The following is a 19,382-nucleotide window of genomic DNA, read 5'->3' on the forward strand; positions in this document are numbered from 1 at the left end:
ATAATTTTTTTCTGCATCTACCTCTGAAAAATTATTTGGTCTTCTAGCAGTGTGTGGGACTTGTTCTATTAGTCCATCTATACTGACCTCCATCAGGTTGCAATTTGAATATAATTTTTTTCTGCATCTACCTCTGTAAAAATATTTGGGCTTCTAGCTGTGTGTGGGACTTGTTCTATTAGTCCATCTATACTGACCTCCATCAGGTGGCAAATTGAATATCATATTTTTCTGCATCTAGCTCTGAAAAAATATTTGGCCTTCTAGCAGTGTGTGGGACTAGATCTATTAGTCCATCTATACTGACCTCCATCAGGTTGCAAATTAAAAATAATATTTTTCTGCATCTAGCTCTGAAAAAATATTTGGCCTTCTAGCAGTGTGTGGGACTTGTTCTATTAGTCCATCTATACTGACCTCCATCAGGTTGCAAATTGAATATAATATTTTTCTGCATCTAGCTCTGAAAAAATATTTGGCCTTCTAGCAGTGTGTGGGACTTGTTCTATTAGTCCATCTATACTGACCTCCATCACGTTGCAAATTGAATATAATATATTTCTGCATCAAGCACTGAAAAAATATTTGGCCTTCTAGCAGTGTGTGGGACTTGTTGTATTAGTCCATCTATACTCACCTCCATCAGGTTGCAAATTGAATATAATATTTTTCTGCATCTAGCTCTGAAAAAATATTTGCGCTTCTAGCAGTGTGTGAGACTTGTTCTATTAGTCCATCTATACTGACCTCCATCAGGTTGCAAATTGAATATAATTTTTTTATGTATCTAGCTCTGAAAAAATATTTGGCCTTCTAGCAGTGTGTGGGACTTGTTCTATTAGTCCATCTATACTGACCTCCATCAGGTTGCAAATTGAATATAATTTTTTTCTGCATCTACCTCTGAAAAAATATTTGGGCTTCTAGCTGTGTGTGGGACTTGTTCTATTAGTCCATCTATACTGACCTCCATCAGGTTGCAAATTGAATATAATATTTTTCTGCATCTAGCTCTGAAAAAATATTTGGCCTTCTAGCAGTGTGTGGGACTTGTTCTATTAGTCCATCTATACTGACCTCCATCAGGTTGCAAATTGAATATAATATTTTTCTGCATCTAGCTCTGAAAAAATATTTGGCTTTCTAGGAGTGTGTGAGACTTGTTCTATTAGTCCATCTATACTGACCTCCATCAGGTTGCAAATTGAATATAATATTTTTCTGCATCTAGCTCTGAAAAAATATTTGGCCTTCTAGCAGTGTGTGGGACTTGTTCTGTTAGTCCATCTATACTGACCTCCATGAGGTTGCAAATTGAATATAATTTTTTTCTGTATCTACCTCTGAAAAAATATTTGGGCTTCTAGCTGTGTGTGGGACTTTTTCTATTAGTCCATCTATACTGACCTCCATCAGGTTGCAAATTGAATATAATATTTTTCTGCATCTAGCTCTGAAAAAATATTTGGCCTTCTAGCAGTGTGTGGGACTTGTTCTATTAGTCCATCTATACTGACCTCCATCAGGTTGGAAATTGAATATAATATTTTTCTGCATCTAGCTCTGAAAAAATATTTGGCCTTCTAGCAGTGTGTGAGACTTGTTCTATTAGTCCATCTATACTGACCTCCATCACGTTGCAAATTGAATATAATTTTTTCTGCATCTAGCTCTGAAAAAATATTTGGGCTTCTAGCTGTGTGTGGGACTTGTTCTATTAGTCCATCTATACTGACCTCCATCAGGGTGCAAATTGAATATAATATTTTTCTGCATGTAGCTCTGAAAAAATATTTGGCCTTCTAGCAGTGTGTGGGACTTGTTGTATTAGTCCATCTATACTGACCTCCATCAGGTTGCAAATTGCATATAATATTTTTCTGCATCTAGCTCTGAAAAAATATTTGGCCTTCTAGCAGTGTGTGGGACTTGTTCTATTAGTCCATCTATACTGACCTCCATCAGGTTGCAAATTGAATATAATTTTTTTCGGCATCTAGCTCTGAAAAAATATTTGGGCTTCTAGCTGTGTGTGGGACTTGTTCTAATAGTCCATCTATACTGACCTCCATCAGGTTGCAAATTGAATATAATATTTTTCTGCATCTACCTCTGAAAAAATATTTGGCCTTCTAGCAGTGTGTGGGACTTGTTCTATTAGTCCATCTATACTGACCTCCATCAGATTGCAAATTGAATATAATATTTTTCTGCATCTTGCTCTGAAAAAATATTTGGCCTTCTAGCAGTGTGTGGGACTTGTTCTATTAGTCCATCTATACTGACCTCCATCAGGTTGCAAATTGAATATAATATTTTTCTGCATCTAGCTCTGAAAAAATATTTGGCCTTCTAGCAGTGTGTAAGACTTGTTCTATTAGTCCATCAATACTGACCTCCATCAGGTTGCAAATTGAATATAATTTTTTTCTGCATCTAGCTCTGAAAAAATATTTGGCCTTCTAGCAGTGTGTGGGACTTGTTCTATTAGTCCATCTATACTGACCTCCATCAGGTTGCAAATTGAATATAATTTTTTTCTGCATCTACCTCTGAAAAAATATTTGGGCTTCTAGCTGTGTGTGGTACTTGTTCTATTTGTCAATCTATACTGACCTCCATCAGGTTGCAAATTGAATACAATATTTTTCTGCATCTAGCTCTGAAAAAATATTTGGCCTTCTAGCAGTGTGTGGGACTTGTTCTATTAGTCCATCTATACTGACCTCCATCAGGTTGCAAATTGAATATAATATTTTTCTGCATCTAGCTCTGAAAAAATATTTGGCCTTCTAGCAGTGTGTGAGACTTGTTCTATTAGTCCATCTATACTGACCTCCATCACGTTGCAAATTGAATATAATTTTTTTCTGCATCTAGCTCTGAAAAAATATTTGGGCTTCTAGCTGTGTGTGGGACTTGTTCTATTAGTCCATCTATACTGACCTCCATCAGGTTGCAAATTGAATATAATATTTTTTTGCATGTAGCTCTGAAAAAATATTTGACCTTCTAGCAGTGTGTGGGACTTGTTGTATTAGTCCATCTATACTGACCTCCATCAGGTTGCAAATTGAATATAATATTTTTCTGCATCTAGCTCTGAAAAAATATTTGGCCTTCTAGCAGTGTGTGGGACTTGTTCTATTAGTCCATCAATACTGACCTCCATCAGGTTGCAAATTGAATATAATTTTTTTCGGCATCTAGCTCTGAAAAAATATTTGGGCTTCTAGCTGTGTGTGGGACTTGTTCTATTAGTCCATCTATACTGACCTCCATCAGGTTGCAAATTGAATATAATATTTTTCTGCATCTACCTCTGAAAAAATATTTGGCCTTCTAGCAGTGTGTGGGACTTGTTCTATTAGTCCATCTATACTGACCTCCTTCAGATTGCAAATTGAATATAATATTTTTCTGCATCTTGCTCTGAAAAAATATTTGGCCTTCTAGCAGTGTGTGGGCCTTGTTCTATTAGTTTATCTATACTGACCTCCATCAGGTTGCAAATTGAATATAATTTTTTTCTGCATCTACCTCTGAAAAAATATTTGGGCTTCTAGGTGTGTGTGGGACTTGTTCTATTAGTCCATCTATACTGACCTCCATCAGGTTGCAAATTGAATATAATATTTTTCTGCATCTAGCTCTGAAAAAATATTTGGCCTTCTAGCAGTGTGTGGGACTTGTTCTATTAGTCCATCTATACTGACCTCCATCAGGTTGCAAATTGAATATAATATTTTTCTGCATCTAGCTCTGAAAAAATATTTCGCTTTCTAGCAGTGTGTGGGACTTGTTCTATTAGTCCATCTATACTGACCTCCATCAGGTTGCAAATTGAATATAATATTTTTCTGCATCTAGCTCTGAAAAAATATTTGGCCTTCTAGCAGTGTTTGGGACTTGTTCTGTTAGTCCATCTATACTGACCTCCATCAGGTTGCAAATTGAATATAATTTTTTTCTGCATCTACCTCTGAAAAAATATTTGGGCTTCTAGCTGTGTGTGGGACTTGTTCTATTAGTCCATCTATACTGACCTCCATCAGGTTGCAAATTGAATATAATATTTTTCTGCATCTAGCTCTGAAAAAATATTTGGCCTTCTAGCAGTGTGTGGGACTTGTTCTATTAGTCCATCTATACTGACCTCCATCAGGTTGGAAATTGAATATAATATTTTTCTGCATCTAGCTCTGAAAAAATATTTGTCCGTCTAGCAGTCTGTGAGACTTGTTCTATTAGTCCATCTATACTGACCTCCATCACGTTGCAAATTGAATATAATTTTTTTCTGCATCTAGCTCTGAAAAAATATATGGCCTTCTAGCTGTGTGTGGGACTTGTTCTATTAGTCCATCTATACTGACTTCCATCAGGTTGCAAATTGAATATAATATTTTTCTGCATGTAGCTCTGAAAAAATATTTGGCCTTCTAGCAGTGTGTGGGACTTGTTATATTAGTCCATCTATACTGACCTCCATCAGGTTGCAAATTGAATATAATATTTTTCTGCATCTAGCTCTGAAAAAATATTTGGCCTTCTAGCAGTGTGTGGGACTTGTTCTATTAATCCATCTATACTGACCTCCATCAGGTTGCAAATTGAATATAATTTTTTTCGGCATCTAGCTCTGAAAAAATATTTGGGCTTCTAGCTGTGTGTGGGACTTGTTCTATTAGTCCATCTATACTGACCTCCATCAGGTTGCAAATTGAATATAATATTTTTCTGCATCTACCTCTGAAAAAATATTTGGCCTTCTAGCAGTGTGTGCGACTTGTTCTATTAGTCCATCTATACTGACCTCCATCAGGTTGCAAATTGTATATAATATTTATGTGCATCTAGCTCTGAAAAAATATTTGGCCTTCTAGCAGTGTGTGGGACTTGTTCTATTAGTCCATCTATACTGACCTCCATCAAATTGCCAATTCAATATCATATTTTTCTGCATCTAGCTCTGAAAAAATATATGGCCTTCTAGCAGTGTGTGGGACTTGTTCTATTAGTCCATCTATACTGACCTCCATCAGGTTGCAAATTGAATATAATATTTTTCTGCATCTAGCTCTGAAAAATTATTTGGCCTTCTAGCAGTGTGTGGGACTTGTTCTATTAGTCCATCTATACTGACCTCCATCAGGTTGCAAATTGAATATAATATTTTTCTGCATCTAGCTCTGAAAAAATATGTGGCCTTCTAGCAGTGTGTGGGACTTGTTCTGTTAGTCCATCTATACTGACCTCCATCAGGTTGCAAATTGAATATAATATTTTTCTGCATCTACCTCTGAAAAAATATTTGGCCTTCTAGCAGTGTGTGGGACTTGTTCTATTAGTCCATCTAAACTGACCTCCATCAGATTGCAAATTTATTATAATATTTTTCTGCATCTTGCTCTGAAAAAATATTTGGCCTTCTAGCAGTGTGTGGGACTTGTTCTATTAGTCCATCTATACTGACCTCCATCAGGTTGCAATTTGAATATAATATTTTTCTGCATCTTGCTCTGAAAAAATATTTGGCCTTCTAGCAGTGTGTGGGACTTGTTCTATTAGTCCATCTATACTGACCTCCATCAGATTGCAAATTGATTATAATATTTTTCTGCATCTTGCTCTGAAAAAATATTTGGCCTTCTAGCAGTGTGTGGGACTTGTTCTATTAGTCCATCTTTACTGACCTCCATCAGGTTGCAAATTGAATATAATATTTATGTGCATCTAGCTCTGAAAAAATATTTGGCCTTCTAGCAGTGTGTGGGACTTGTTCTATTAGTCCATCTATACTGACCTCCATCAGATTGCAAATTGATTATAATATTTTTCTGCATCTTGCTCTGAAAAAATATTTGGCCTTCTAGCAGTGTGTGGGACTTGTTCTATTAGTCCATCTATACTGACCTCCATCAGGTTGCAAATTGAATATAATATTTATGTGCATCTAGCTCTGAAAAAATATTTGGCCTTCTAGCAGTGTGTGGGACTTTTTCTATTAGTCCATCTATACTGACCTCCATCAAGTTGCCAACTGAATATAATATTTTTCTGCATCTAGCTCTGAAAAATTATTTGGCCTTCTAGCAGTGTGTGGGACTTGCTCTATTAGTCCATCTATACTGACCTCCATCAGGTTGCAAATTGAATAAAATATTTTTCTGCATCTAGCTCTGAAAAAATATTTGGCCTTCTAGCAGTATGTGGGACTTGTTCTATTAGTCCATCTATACTGACCTCCATCAGGTTGGAAATTGAATATAATATTTTTCTGCATCTAGCTCTGAAAAAATATTTGGCCTTCTAGCAGTGTGTGGGACTTGTTCTGTTAGTCCATCTTTACTGACCTCCATCAGGTTGCAAATTGAATATAATTTTTTTCTGCATCTACCTCTGAAAAAATATTTGGGCTTCTAGCTGTGTGTGGTACTTGTTCTATTAGTCCATCTATACTGACCTCCATCAGGTTGCAAATTGAATATAATATTTTTCTGCATCTAGCTCTGAAAAAATATTTGGCCTTCTAGCAGTGTATGGGACTTGTTCTATTAGTCCATCTATACTGACATCCATCAGGTTTCAAATTGAATATAATATTTATGTGCTTCTAGCTCTGAAAAAATATTTGGCCTTCTAGCAGTGTGTGGGACTTGTTCTATTAGTCCATCTATACTGACCTCCATCAAGTTGCCAATTGAATATAATATTTTTCTGCATCTAGCTCTGAAAAAATATATGGCCTTCTAGCAGTGTGTGGGACTTGTTCTATTAGTCGATCTATACTGACCTCCATCAGGTTGCAAATTGAATATAATATTTTTCTGCATCTAGCTCTGAAAAAATATTTGGCCTTCTAGCAGTGTGTGGGACTTGTTCTATTAGTCCATCTATACTGACCTCCATCAGGTTGGAAATTGAATATAATATTTTTCTGCATCTAGCTCTGAAAAAATATTTGGCCTTCTAGCAGTGTGTGGGACTTGTTCTGTTAGTCCATCTATACTGACCTCCATCAGGTTGCAAATTGAATATAATTTTTTTCTGCATCTACCTCTGAAAAAATATTTGGGCTTCTAGCTGTGTGTGGTACTTGTTCTATTAGTCCATCTATACTGACCTCCATCAGGTTGCAAATTGAATATAATATTTTTCTGCATCTAGCTCTGAAAAAATATTTGGCCTTCTAGCAGTGTGTGGGACTTGTTATATTAGTCCATCTATACTGACCTCCATCAGGTTGCAAATTGAATATAATATTTTTCTGCATCTAGCTCTGAAAAAATATTTGTCCTTCTAGCAGTGTATGGGACTTGTTCTATTAGTCCATATATACTGACCTCCATCAGGTTGCAAATTGATTATAATTTTTTTCGGCATCTAGCTCTGAAAAAATATTTGGGCTTCTAGCTGTGTGTGGGACTTGTTCTATTAGTCCATCTATACTGACCTCCATCAGGTTGCAAATTGAATATAATATTTTTCTGCATCTACCTCTGAAAAAATATTTGGCCTTCTAGCAGTGTGTGGGACTTGTTCTATTAGTCCATCTATACTGACCTCCATCAGATTGCAAATTTATTATAATACTTTTCTGCATCTTGCTCTGAAAAAATATTTGGCCTTCTAGCAGTGTGTGGGACTTGTTCTATTAGTCCATCTATACTGACCTCCATCAGGTTGCAAATTGAATATAATATTTATGTGCATCTAGCTCTGAAAAAATATTTGGCCTTCTAGCAGTGTGTGGGACTTGTTCTATTAGTCCATCTATACTGACCTCCATCAGATTGCAAATTGATTATAATATTTTTCTGCATCTTGCTCTGAAAAAATATTTGGCCTTCTAGCAGTGTGTGGGACTTGTTCTATTAGTCCATCTATACTGACCTCCATCAGGTTGCAAATTGAATATAATATTTATGTGCATCTAGCTCTGAAAAAATATTTGGCCTTCTAGCAGTGTGTGGGACTTGTTCTATTAGTCCATCTATACTGACCTCCATCAAGTTGCCAATTGAATATAATATTTTTCTGCATCTAGCTCTGAAAAATTATTTGGCCTTCTAGCAGTGTGTGGGACTTGTTCTATTAGTCCATCTATACTGACCTCCATCAGGTTGCAAATTGAATAAAATATTTTTCTGCATCTAGCTCTGAAAAAATATTTGGCCTTCTAGCAGTGTGTGGGACTTGTTCTATTAGTCCATCTATACTGACCTCCATCAGGTTGGAAATTGAATATAATATTTTTCTGCATCTAGCTCTGAAAAAATATTTGGCCTTCTAGCAGTGTGTGGGACTTGTTCTGTTAGTCCATCTATACTGACCTCCATCAGGTTGCAAATTGAATATAATTTTTTTCTGCATCTACCTCTGAAAAAATATTTGGGCTTCTAGCTGTGTGTGGTACTTGTTCTATTAGTCCATCTATACTGACCTCCATCAGGTTGCAAATTGAATATAATATTTTTCTGCATCTAGCTCTGAAAAAATATTTGTCCTTCTAGCAGTGTGTGGGACTTGTTCTATTAGTCCATCTATACTGACCTCCATCAGGTTGCAAATTGAATATAATATTTATGTGCATCTAGCTCTGAAAAAATATTTGGCCTTCTAGCAGTGTGTGGGACTTGTTCTATTAGTCCATCTATACTGACCTCCATCAGATTGCAAATTGATTATAATATTTTACTGCATCTTGCTCTGAAAAAATATTTGGCCTTCTAGCAGTGTGTGGGACTTGTTCTATTAGTCCATCTATACTGACCTCCATCAGGTTGCAAATTGAATATAATATTTATGTGCATCTAGCTCTGAAAAAATATTTGGCCTTCTAGCAGTGTGTGGGACTTGTTCTATTAGTCCATCTATACTGACCTCCATCAAGTTGCCAATTGAATATAATATTTTTCTGCATCTAGCTCTGAAAAAATATTTGGCCTTCTAGCAGTGTGTGGGACTTGTTCTATTAGTCCATCTATACTGACCTCCATCAGGTTGGAAATTGAATATAATATTTTTCTGCATCTAGCTCTGAAAAAATATTTGGCCTTCTAGCAGTGTGTGGGACTTGTTCTGTTAGACCATCTATACTGACCTCCATCAGGTTGCAAATTGAATATAATTTTTTTCTGCATCTACCTCTGAAAAAATATTTGGGCTTCTAGCTGTGTGTGGTACTTGTTCTATTAGTCCATCTATACTGACCTCCATCAGGTTGCAAATTGAATATAATATTTTTCTGCATCTAGCTCTGAAAAAATATTTGGCCTTCTAGCAGTGTGTGGGACTTGTTATATTAGTCCATGTATACTGACCTCCATCAGGTTGCAAATTGAATATAATATTTTTCTGCATCTATCTCTGAAAAAATATTTGGCCTTCTAGCAGTGTGTGGGACTTGTTCTATTAGTCCATATATACTGACCTCCATCAGGTTGCAAATTGAATATAATTTTTTTCGGCATCTAGCTCTGAAAAAATATTTGGGCTTCTAGCTGTGTGTGGGACTTGTTCTATTAGTCCATCTATACTGACCTCCATCAGGTTGCAAATTGAATATAATATTTTTCTGCATCTAGCTCTGAAAAAAATATTTGGTCTTCTAGCAGTGTGTGGGACTTGTTCTGTTAGTCCATCTATACTGACCTCCATCAGGTTGCAAATTGAATATAATTTTTTTCTGCATCTACCTCTGAAAAAATATTTGGGCTTCTAGCTGTGTGTGGGACTTGTTCTATTAGTCCATCTATACTGACCTCCATCAGGTTGCAAATTGAATATAATATTTTTCTGCATCTAGCTCTGAAAAAATATTTGGCCTTCTAGCAGTGTGTGGGACTTGTTCTATTAGTCCATCTATACTGACCTCCATCACGTTGCAAATTGAATATAATTTTTTTCTGCATCTAGCTCTGAAAAAATATTTGAGCTTCTAGCTGTGTGTGGGACTTGTTCTATTAGTCCATCTATACTGACCTCCATCAGGTTGCAAATTGAATATAATATTTTTCTGCATGTAGCTCTGAAAAAATATTTGGCCTTCTAGCAGTGTGTGGGACTTGTTATATTAGTCCATCTATACTGACCTCCATCAGGTTGCAAATTGAATATAATATTTTTCTGCATCTAGCTCTGAAAAAATATTTGGCCTTCTAGCAGTGTGTGGGACTTGTTCTATTAGTCCATATATACTGACCTCCATCAGGTTGCAAATTGAATATAATTTTTTTCGGCATCTAGCTCTGAAAAAATATTTGGGCTTCTAGCTGTGTGTGGGACTTGTTCTATTAGTCCATCTATACTGACCTCCATCAGGTTGCAAATTGAATATAATATTTTTCTGCATCTAGCTCTGAAAAAATATTTGGCCTTCTAGCAGTGTGTGGGACTTGTTCTATTAGTCCATCTATACTGACCTCCATCAGGTTGCAAATTGAATATAATATTTTTCTGCATCTAGCTCTGAAAAAATATTTGGCCTTCTAGCAGTGTGTGGGACTTGTTCTATTAGTCCATCTATACTGACCTCCATCAGGTTGGAAATTGAATATAATATTTTTCTGCATCTAGCTCTGAAAAAAATATTTGGTCTTCTAGCAGTGTGTGGGACTTGTTCTGTTAGTCCATCTATACTGACCTCCATCAGGTTGCAAATTGAATATAATTTTTTTCTGCATCTACCTCTGAAAAAATATTTGGGCTTCTAGCTGTGTGTGGGACTTGTTCTATTAGTCCATCTATACTGACCTCCATCAGGTTGCAAATTGAATATAATATTTTTCTGCATCTAGCTCTGAAAAAATATTTGGCCTTCTAGCAGTGTGTGGGACTTGTTCTATTAGTCCATCTATACTGACCTCCATCACGTTGCAAATTGAATATAATTTTTTTCTGCATCTAGCTCTGAAAAAATATTTGAGCTTCTAGCTGTGTGTGGGACTTGTTCTATTAGTCCATCTATACTGACCTCCATCAGGTTGCAAATTGAATATAATATTTTTCTGCATGTAGCTCTGAAAAAATATTTGGCCTTCTAGCAGTGTGTGGGACTTGTTATATTAGTCCATCTATACTGACCTCCATCAGGTTGCAAATTGAATATAATATTTTTCTGCATCTAGCTCTGAAAAAATATTTGGCCTTCTAGCAGTGTGTGGGACTTGTTCTATTAGTCCATATATACTGACCTCCATCAGGTTGCAAATTGAATATAATTTTTTTCGGCATCTAGCTCTGAAAAAATATTTGGGCTTCTAGCTGTGTGTGGGACTTGTTCTATTAGTCCATCTATACTGACCTCCATCAGGTTGCAATTTGAATATAATATTTTTCTGCATCTTGCTCTGAAAAAATATTTGGCCTTCTAGCAGTGTGTGGGACTTGTTCTATTAGTCCATCTATACTGACCTCCATCAGGTTGCAATTTGAATATAATTTTTTTCTGCATCTACCTCTGTAAAAATATTTGGGCTTCTAGCTGTGTGTGGGACTTGTTCTATTAGTCCATCTATACTGACCTCCATCAGGTGGCAAATTGAATATCATATTTTTCTGCATCTAGCTCTGAAAAAATATTTGGCCTTCTAGCAGTGTGTGGGACTAGATCTATTAGTCCATCTATACTGACCTCCATCAGGTTGCAAATTAAAAATAATATTTTTCTGCATCTAGCTCTGAAAAAATATTTGGCCTTCTAGCAGTGTGTGGGACTTGTTCTGTTAGACCATCTATACTGACCTCCATCAGGTTGCAAATTGAATATAATTTTTTTCTGCATCTACCTCTGAAAAAATATTTGGGCTTCTAGCTGTGTGTGGTACTTGTTCTATTAGTCCATCTATACTGACCTCCATCAGGTTGCAAATTGAATATAATATTTTTCTGCATCTAGCTCTGAAAAAATATTTGGCCTTCTAGCAGTGTGTGGGACTTGTTATATTAGTCCATCTATACTGACCTCCATCAGGTTGCAAATTGAATATAATATTTTTCTGCATCTAGCTCTGAAAAAATATTTGGCCTTCTAGCAGTGTGTGGGACTTGTTCTATTAGTCCATATATACTGACCTCCATCAGGTTGCAAATTGAATATAATTTTTTTCGGCATCTAGCTCTGAAAAAATATTTGGGCTTCTAGCTGTGTGTGGGACTTGTTCTATTAGTCCATCTATACTGACCTCCATCAGGTTGCAAATTGAATATAATATTTTTCTGCATCTACCTCTGAAAAAATATTTGGCCTTCTAGCAGTGTGTGGGACTTGTTCTATTAGTCCATCTATACTGACCTCCATCAGATTGCAAATTTATTATAATATTTTTCTGCATCTTGCTCTGAAAAAATATTTGGCCTTCTAGCAGTGTGTGGGACTTGTTCTATTAGTCCATCTATACTGACCTCCATCAGGTTGCAATTTGAATATAATATTTTTCTGCATCTTGCTCTGAAAAAATATTTGGCCTTCTAGCAGTGTGTGGGACTTGTTCTATTAGTCCATCTATACTGACCTCCATCAAGTTGCCAATTGAATATAATATTTTTCTGCATCTAGCTCTGAAAAAATATTTGGCCTTCTAGCTGTGTGTGGGACTTGTTCTATTAGTCCATCTATACTGACCTCCATCAGGTTGCAAATTGAATATAATATTTTTCTGCATCTAGCTCTGAAAAAATATTTGGCCTTCTAGCAGTGTGTGGGACTTGTTCTATTAGTCCATCTATACTGACCTTCATCAGGTTGGAAATTGAATATAATATTTTTCTGCATCTAGCTCTGAAAAAAATATTTGGTCTTCTAGCAGTGTGTGGGACTTGTTCTGTTAGTCCATCTATACTGACCTCCATCAGGTTGCAAATTGAATATAATTTTTTTCTGCATCTACCTCTGAAAAAATATTTGGGCTTCTAGCTGTGTGTGGGACTTGTTCTATTAGTCCATCTATACTGACCTCCATCAGGTTGCAAATTGAATATAATATTTTTCTGCATCTAGCTCTGAAAAAATATTTGGCCTTCTAGCAGTGTGTGGGACTTGTTCTATTAGTCCATCTATACTGACCTCCATCACGTTGCAAATTGAATATAATTTTTTTCTGCATCTAGCTCTGAAAAAATATTTGAGCTTCTAGCTGTGTGTGGGACTTGTTCTATTAGTCCATCTATACTGACCTCCATCAGGTTGCAAATTGAATATAATATTTTTCTGCATGTAGCTCTGAAAAAATATTTGGCCTTCTAGCAGTGTGTGGGACTTGTTATATTAGTCCATCTATACTGACCTCCATCAGGTTGCAAATTGAATATAATATTTTTCTGCATCTAGCTCTGAAAAAATATTTGGCCTTCTAGCAGTGTGTGGGACTTGTTCTATTAGTCCATATATACTGACCTCCATCAGGTTGCAAATTGAATATAATTTTTTTCGGCATCTAGCTCTGAAAAAATATTTGGGCTTCTAGCTGTGTGTGGGACTTGTTCTATTAGTCCATCTATACTGACCTCCATCAGGTTGCAAATTGAATATAATATTTTTCTGCATCTACCTCTGAAAAAATATTTGGCCTTCTAGCAGTTTGTGGGACTTGTTCTATTAGTCCATCTATACTGACCTCCATCAGATTGCAAATTGATTATAATATTTTTCTGCATCTTGCTCTGAAAAAATATTTGGCCTTCTAGCAGTGTGTGGGACTTGTTCTATTAGTCCATCTATACTGACCTCCATCAGGTTGCAATTTGAATATAATATTTTTCTGCATCTTGCTCTGAAAAAATATTTGGCCTTCTAGCAGTGTGTGGGACTTGTTCTATTAGTCCATCTATACTGACCTCCATCAAGTTGCCAATTGAATATAATATTTTTCTGCATCTAGCTCTGAAAAAATATTTGGCCTTCTAGCTGTGTGTGGGACTTGTTCTATTAGTCCATCTATACTGACCTCCATCAGGTTGCAAATTGAATATAATATTTTTCTGCATCTAGCTCTGAAAAAATATTTGGCCTTCTAGCAGTGTGTGGGACTTGTTCTATTAGTCCATCTATACTGACCTTCATCAGGTTGGAAATTGAATATAATATTTTTCTGCATCTAGCTCTGAAAAAAATATTTGGTCTTCTAGCAGTGTGTGGGACTTGTTCTGTTAGTCCATCTATACTGACCTCCATCAGGTTGCAAATTGAATATAATTTTTTTCTGCATCTACCTCTGAAAAAATATTTGGGCTTCTAGCTGTGTGTGGGACTTGTTCTATTAGTCCATCTATACTGACCTCCATCAGGTTGCAAATTGAATATAATATTTTTCTGCATCTAGCTCTGAAAAAATATTTGGCCTTCTAGCAGTGTGTGGGACTTGTTCTATTAGTCCATCTATACTGACCTCCATCACGTTGCAAATTGAATATAATTTTTTTCTGCATCTAGCTCTGAAAAAATATTTGAGCTTCTAGCTGTGTGTGGGACTTGTTCTATTAGTCCATCTATACTGACCTCCATCAGGTTGCAAATTGAATATAATATTTTTCTGCATGTAGCTCTGAAAAAATATTTGGCCTTCTAGCAGTGTGTGGGACTTGTTATATTAGTCCATCTATACTGACCTCCATCAGGTTGCAAATTGAATATAATATTTTTCTGCATCTAGCTCTGAAAAAATATTTGGCCTTCTAGCAGTGTGTGGGACTTGTTCTATTAGTCCATATATACTGACCTCCATCAGGTTGCAAATTGAATATAATTTTTTTCGGCATCTAGCTCTGAAAAAATATTTGGGCTTCTAGCTGTGTGTGGGACTTGTTCTATTAGTCCATCTATACTGACCTCCATCAGGTTGCAAATTGAATATAATATTTTTCTGCATCTACCTCTGAAAAAATATTTGGCCTTCTAGCAGTTTGTGGGACTTGTTCTATTAGTCCATCTATACTGACCTCCATCAGATTGCAAATTGATTATAATATTTTTCTGCATCTTGCTCTGAAAAAATATTTGGCCTTCTAGCAGTGTGTGGGACTTGTTCTATTAGTCCATCTATACTGACCTCCATCAGGTTGCAATTTGAATATAATATTTTTCTGCATCTTGCTCTGAAAAAATATTTGGCCTTCTAGCAGTGTGTGGGACTTGTTCTATTAGTCCATCTATACTGACCTCCATCAGGTTGCAATTTGAATATAATTTTTTTCTGCATCTACCTCTGTAAAAATATTTGGGCTTCTAGCTGTGTGTGGGACTTGTTCTATTAGTCCATCTATACTGACCTCCATCAGGTGGCAAATTGAATATCATATTTTTCTGCATCTAGCTCTGAAAAAATATTTGGCCTTCTAGCAGTGTGTGGGACTAGATCTATTAGTCCATCTATACTGACCTCCATCAGGTTGCAAATTAAAAATAATATTTTTCTGCATCTAGCTCTGAAAAAATATTTGGCCTTCTAGCAGTGTGTGGGACTTGTTCTATTTGTCCATCTATACTGACCTCCATCAGGTTGCAAATTGAATATAATATTTTTCTGCATCTAGCTCTGAAAAAATATTTGGCCTTCTAGCAGTGTGTGGGACTTGTTCTATTAGTCCATCTATACTGACCTCCATCACGTTGCAAATTGAATATAATATATTTCTGCATCAAGCACTGAAAAAATATTTGGCCTTCTAGCAGTGTGTGGGACTTGTTCTATTAGTCCATCTATACTCACCTCCATCAGGTTGCAAATTGAATATAATATTTTTCTGCATCTAGCTCTGAAAAAATATTTGCGTTTCTAGCAGTGTGTGAGACTTGTTCTATTAGTCCATCTATACTGACCTCCATCAGGTTGCAAATTGAATATAATTTTTTTCTGCATCTAGCTCTGAAAAAATATTTGGCCTTCTAGCAGTGTGTGGGACTTTTTCTATTAGTCCATCTATACTGACCTCCATCAGGTTGCAAATTGGATATAATTTTTTTCTGCATCTACCTCTGAAAAAATATTTGGGCTTCTAGCTGTGTGTGGGACTTGTTCTATTAGTCCATCTATACTGACCTCCATCAGGTTGCAAATTGAATATAATATTTTTCTGCATCTAGCTCTGAAAAAATATTTGGCCTTCTAGCAGTGTGTGGGACTTGTTCTATTAGTCCATCTATACTGACCTCCATCAGGTTGCAAATTGAATATAATATTTTTCTGCATCTAGCTCTGAAAAAATATTTGGCCTTCTAGCAGTGTGTGGGACTTGTTCTGTTAGTCCATCTATACTGACCTCCATCAGGTTGCAAATTGAATATAATTTTTTTCTGCATCTAGCTCTGAAAAAATATTTGGCCTTCTAGCAGTGTGTGGGACTTGTTCTGTTAGTCCATCTATACTGACCTCCATCAGGTTGCAAATTGAATATAATTTTTTTCTGCATCTACCTCTAAAAATATATTTGGGCTTCTAGCTGTGTGTGGGACTTGTTCTATTAGTCCATCTATACTGACCTCCATCAGGTTGCAAATTGAATATAATATTTTTCTGCATCTAGCTCTGAAAAAAAATTTGGCTTTCTAGCAGTGTGTGGGACTTGTTCTATTAGTCCATCTATACTGACCTCCATCAGGTTGCAAATTGAATATAATATTTTTCTGCATCTAGCTCTGAAAAAATATTTGGCCTTCTAGCAGTGTGTGGGACTTGTTCTGTTAGTCCATCTATACTGACCTCCATCAGGTTGCAAATTGAATATAATTTTTTTCTGCATCTACCTCTGAAAAAATATTTGGGCTTCTAGCTGTGTGTGGGACTTGTTCTATTAGTCCATCTATACTGACCTCCATCAGGTGGCAAATTGAATATAATATTTTACTGCATCTAGGTCTGAAAAAATATTTGGCCTTCTAGCAGTGTGTGGGACTTGTTCTATTAGTCCATCTATACTGACCACCATCAGGTTGCAAATTGAATTTAATATTTATGTGCATCTAGCTCTGAAAAAATATTTGGCCTTCTAGCAGTGTGTGGGACTTGTTCTATTAGTCCATCTATACTGACCTCCATCAGGTTGCAAATTGAATATAATATTTTTCTGCATCTAGCTCTGAAAAAATATTTGGCCTTCTAGCAGTGTGTGGGACTTGTTCTGTTAGTCCATCTATACTGACCTCCATCAGGTTGCAAATTGAATATAATTTTTTTCTGCATCTACCTCTGAAAAAATATTTGAGCTTCTAGCTGTGTGTGGGACTTGTTCTATTAGTCCATCTATACTGACCTCCATCAGGTTGCAAATTGAATATAATATTTTTCTGCATCTAGCTCTGAAAAAATATTTGGCCTTCTAGCAGTGTGTGAGACTTGTTCTATTAGTCCATCTATACTGACCTCCATCACGTTGCAAATTAAATATAATTTTTTCTGCATCTTGCTATGAAAAAATATTTGGGCTTCTAGCTGTGTGTGGGACTTGTTTTATTAGTCCATCTATACTGACCTCCATCAGGTTGCAAATTGAATATAATATTTTTCTGCATGTAGCTCTGAAAAAATATTTGGCCTTCTAGCAGTGTGTGGGACTTGTTATATTAGTCCATCTATACTGACCTCCATCAGGTTGCAAATTGAATATAATATTTTTCTGCATCTAGCTCTGAAAAAATATTTGGCCTTCTAGCAGTGTGTGGGACTGGTTCTATTAGTCCATATATACTGACCTCCATCAGGTTGCAAATTGAATATAATTTTTTTCGGCATCTAGCTCTGAAAAAATATTTGGGCTTCTAGCTGTGCGTGGGACTTGTTCTATTAGTCCATCTATACTGACCTCCATCAGGTTGCAAATTGAATATAATATTTTTCTGCATCTACCTCTGAAAAAATATTTGGCCTTCTAGCAGTGTGTGGGACTTGTTCTATTAGTCCATCTATACTGACCTCCATCAGATTGCAAATTGATTATAATATTTTTCTGCATCTTGCTCTGAAAAAATATTTGGCCTTCTAACAGTGTGTGGGACTTGTTCTATTAGTCCATCTATACTGACCTCCATCAGGTTGCAATTTGAATATAATATTTTTCTGCATCTAGCTCTGAAAAAATATTTGGCCTTCTAGCAGTGTGTGGGTCTTGTTCTATTAGTCCATCTATACTGACCTCCATCAGGTTGCAAATTGAATATAATATTTATGTGCATCTAGCTCTGAAAAAATATTTGGCCTTCTAGCAGTGTGTGGGACTTGTTCTATTAGTCCATCTATACTGACCTCCATCAGGTTGCCACTTGAATATAATATTTTTCTGCATCTAGCTCTGAAAAAATATTTGGCCTTCTAGCAGTGTGTGAGACTTGTTCTATTAGTCCATCTATACTGACCTCCATCAGGTTGCAAATTGAATATAATATTTTTCTGCATCTAGCTCTGAAAAAATATTGGCCTTCTAGCAGTGTGTGAGACTTGTTCTATTAGTCCATCTATACTGACCTCCATCAGGTTGGAAATTGAATATAATATTTTTCTGCATCTAGCTCTGAAAAAATATTTGACCTTCTAACAGTGTGTGGGACTTGTTCTGTTAGTCCATATATACTGACCTCCATCAGGTTGCAAATTGAATATAATTTTTTTCTGCATCTACATCTGAAAAAATATTTGGGCTTCTAGCTGTGTGTGGAACTTGTTCTATTAGTCCATCTATACTGACCTCCGTCAGGTTTCAAATTGAATATAATATTTTTCTGCATCTAGCTCTGAAAAAATATTTGGCCTTCTAGCAGTGTGTGGGACTTGTTCTATTAGTCCATCTATACTGACCTCCATCAGGTTGGAAATTGAATATAATATTTTTCTGCATCTAGCTCTGAAAAAATATTTGGCCTTCTAGCAGTGTGTGGGACTTGTTCTATTAGTCCATCTATACTGACCTCCATCACGTTGCAAATTGAATATAATTTTTTTCTGCATCTAGCTCTGAAAAAATATTTGGGCTTCTAGCTGTGTGTGGGACTTGTTCTATTAGTCCATCTATACTGACCTCCATCAGGATGCAAATTGAATATAATATTTTTCTGAATGTAGCTCTGAAAAAATATTTGGCATTCTAGCAGTGTGTGGGACTTGTTATATTAGTCCATCTATACTGACCTCCATCAGGTTGCAAATTGAATATAATATTTTTCTGCATTTAGCTCTGAAAAAATATTTGGCCTTCTAGCAGTGTGTGGGACTTGTTCTATTAGTCCATCTATACTGACCTCCATCAGGTTGCAAATTGAATATAATTTTTTTCGGCATCTAGCTCTGAAAAAATATTTGGGCTTCTAGCTGTGTGTGGGACTTGTTCTATTAGTCCATCTATACTGACCTCCATCAGGTTGCAAATTGAATATAATATTTTTCTGCATCTAC

This window comes from Phyllobates terribilis, unplaced genomic scaffold (genome assembly GCF_046119375.1).
Source record: "Phyllobates terribilis strain yellow unplaced genomic scaffold, ASM4611937v1 Scaffold_3__8_contigs__length_932513732, whole genome shotgun sequence".
In the NCBI taxonomy this organism is placed as follows: Eukaryota; Metazoa; Chordata; class Amphibia; order Anura; family Dendrobatidae; genus Phyllobates; species Phyllobates terribilis.